Below are 3,701 nucleotides of genomic sequence, written 5' to 3' on the forward strand. Positions count from 1 at the left end.
GGAAGGAAGGAAGGAAGGAAGAAAGAAAGAAAGAAAGAAAGAAAGAAAGAAAGAAAGAAAGAGAGAAAAGGTCAGGTCAGATTCCATCTACTTGGAGTCTATAGGCACCTGTCAATTAGAGTCTTATTTATTTTATTTGTGTGTGTGTGTGTATCTATGTGTGTTGTAACTATAGAGTATTTGGTCACAGAAACAAGAAAAGCAGCGAATGAGGGCTGCTCTAAGAAGAGTAGACAGGGTTAGAAAACTTTCCCATAGACCCCCAGGTCTAAAGAACGCAATCCTATCCTGTGTTCCAGACACCAGGCTGTCAGCACGGGGCAGCCTTCTTCCCTTTGCACCCGTGTGGTTTTTTTCTTCGACAGAACAATTTACACAAGCAAAGAGCTTGATCCAGCCTAGGCGTAGCTTGGCTCTGTGTGACCTTGGGATAGTGGTTGCCCCTCTCCGTTCTGTAGTAAAGGCAAGGTCATGACCTGGGCTCTATGACCTCACATAAGATAGTGAGGCATCCTCTGGCATCCTCTAGAATGACCCTGTGCTGGCTGGCTGGGTGAGAGAGTAGATGGTTGGGGTGTGGTATGGTGCACCGTGTGTTATGTGATGGAGGTTGTGTGGAGTGCCAGTGTGGAACTGGCAATCCGATCTGCTTCCCTTGTGTCCTTCCTACAGGCTGCCCAACATCTCATACATACCAAGTCCTTAACACATCAAGAATTCATAATCATCCCAAAATATTCAATGGGGATATGAAATATTTACACACAAGGCACCAGACGATGAAACGAGTGTGTCCCCGGCCCTGACAGAAACCTCTCTCTTTCGGGGGTGGGGGGTGCGCAGGATGGCCCTGAGGGGGAGGGGGCGGGCTCTTTGCACACACACCCGCAGAGCTCTAGGCTCACAGAGCATGTTTTGGGTGTGAGGTGTGGGGAAAGCATTAGCCCTCGGCCTCCTCCCTGCTCCCCTTATGGGAGCCTGAGGGCGGGTGAACCTCAGAGTGACAGGGACATCTAAGTGACGGAACTCAGGGGCTTCTTCTCCATCCATGGAACTTCAGAATCACTCCTCTCTGCCGACCACAAGTGTTTCATGTCTGCTTGCTTACACCTCAGTCACGAGGACCTCACTACCCTCATTTAGCAACTTAACAGTTCGAAAGCTCTTCCTTGCAAGGCAGGCGTGACAGCGCATGCCTGCAACCCCAATCCACGAGAGACTGAGGTAGGAGGAGCCCATGTGGAAGCCGGTTGTCATGAGTTCAAGACCAGTCTAGGCTATACACCCCAACCAATAAAGAGATCTTGCCAGCATCCTTCTCTCCCTGGAAAAAGAAGGAGAGAGAGAAAGAGAAGGAGAGAAAGAAAGAAAGGAAGGAAGGAAGAAAGAAAGGAAGGAAAGTAAACTTCCTCTGGCTTTAAAATGACTCCACATTCCACCCCCACCCCCACCCCCACCCCCGCCCTGCTCAGCCTGGCGTCCCTGCAGCTTGCTCAGAGGTCACCTTGCCCACCCCCCTGGCAGCCTGGGTCTCTCGTGTCAGCAGACCCCAGCTCTGATAGCACACTAGGACACACCAGAGCGCAGATGGGCCCCCAAGCAACCCTAATGGGCTCGTCTGTCTAATTAGCATGCAATTAGCCTAATGCATATTTTAACATCACATCAGAGTTGTTCATCAATCATCCCCTAGCCAGGCCTAGACAGACAGACAGACAATTGGCTGGCAGAACCGGGCAGGAAAAATATCTTGTGAGTGACTCTTGGGGGCGGAGGGCTGTCCCCACTTCTAGGGAGCTACAGGGCTGCCTGAGAGCTGTGTCAAGTCAAAAGACCAAAAGTCTTTCCTTCTAGCTCCCATGGCAGTTTCCCCACAGTGGCTAAACTGCCACTTGGGCCAGCCGAATTGGCTGCATTTTTATGCTAATAACACAAGCTCCCCTCCCCAGGACATTGTCTCCCCCACCCCCACCCTCACCCCCACCCCCAATCAGGCTGGGAATCCTTTGAAGACAGACTCCAGTCCACTCTTTTCTCCACCTTTCCCAGAATTCCCAGCTCAGGACTCTGATCCAGGACAGAAGGAATGCTGGCCTATGAGTCACCGAACACAAGAGTCACACAGAGTAGAAAAGATGGAGGCTCAAAAGCTAAAGGTTTGATCCACTGTGGGCTCGCTGAGGTAACCTTGAAAAGATTCTCAGCTCCTTTGAGCCTCTCTTCTCTCAAACGCACAGGGGTGCTGTGCGCACCCTGCCTCCTTTGTGGGGTCAGTCGGTAGAGAATTCCCTAGTGGGCATTATCTTTGCTCACTCGGCCTTCAGTTCACAGCCCCCCCCCTCTTGGATTCTGGCCATTTGGCTGCTGGTGGCAGGAGAGGCCTAAGTCGGGGGAGGGGGAGTGGGGAGAAGGTCTTTGTGTGGAGAGGTGGGGTGCAGTCATGAGTGGGAGAGGGGGAGCCTTTCTCCTCCATGGGGATGAAGTGGAATGTGACATTGTTCCCACCAGACCCCGAGCGGCAGAACACAGAGGCGCCTAAATATTTCATGGTCAAATTCATCAATAATGGAGACGGAGACTAAATTACATAACTGTCACCTTTCTGTTAAATAATATTTTCTGCAGGGGGCTGGGAGGGGGCCAGGGAGGCCTTTATTGCGAGTCATGAATGATTTAAGACAGCAAATAAAGGGGATCTGGAAGAGAGAAGACAGCGACTTCTAGAATCATCTAACACATTGCCCTCCCATGGGGGACAGCTGGACAGTCTCGGAGTATACAGGCGGAGAGGGTCTGGCACCTGGACAGAGTGTGGCAGACAGACTTCTGTCACTATAACAAAACACTGGAGATAAATTAATGTGGAACGAGGCAAGCAAGCGGGGACCCAGAGACATAGCTGGGTGGGTAGAGTGGCTGCCTAAGTCAAGTACCCCCACTGCGGAAACGGGGTGTGCTAGATCATGTCTGATCTCAGCACTTGAGAGGATCAGGCCCTCAAGGCCATCCTCTACTACCTAGAGAGGTTGGAGCCATCCTGGGCTACATAAAAGCTTCTCTCAGGGGGTTGGAGAGATGGCTCAGCGGTTAAGAGCACTGACTGCTCTTCCAGAGTTCCTGAGTTCAATTCCCAGCAACCACATGGTGGCTCACAACCATCTGTAATGGGATCCTATGCCCTCTTCTGGTGCTGTCTGAAGACAGCAACAGTGTACTCACATACATTAAATAAATAAAATCTTTTTTTTAAAAAAAAAAAAAAAGCTTGTCTCAAATAGAACACAATAAACCAAAAATTGTCTCAAATAGGACACAATAAACCAAAACTAAACAAAGAGAGCTGGTGGGACGGCTCGGCAGCAAAAGTGTTCCCTGTGCAGAGATGATGATCTGAGTTAAACTCTGGGGGCCCTAACAAAGGAGGAAGAAGAAAAGCAAACCCACAAAGTTGTCCTCTGGCTTCTACACGTGCTTGCCTCACTTTCAACAGCATTTACACACACACACACACACACACACACACACACACACACACACTCACTCCATATTAATTGGTGGAAGGTTCTTCCTTTGAGAAAGAAAACCAATAGGATGATACAGGCTTACAATCCCAGCACTTGAGAGGAGAATTACTGCAACAGTGACTGCTTTTTGCTGATTAGGGGTGTCAAGTTTCTTGGGGTAAGCTTGGTCTCCACTGT

The sequence above is a fragment of the Mastomys coucha genome, unplaced genomic scaffold (assembly GCF_008632895.1).
Source record: "Mastomys coucha isolate ucsf_1 unplaced genomic scaffold, UCSF_Mcou_1 pScaffold3, whole genome shotgun sequence".
NCBI classification, from domain to species: Eukaryota; Metazoa; Chordata; class Mammalia; order Rodentia; family Muridae; genus Mastomys; species Mastomys coucha.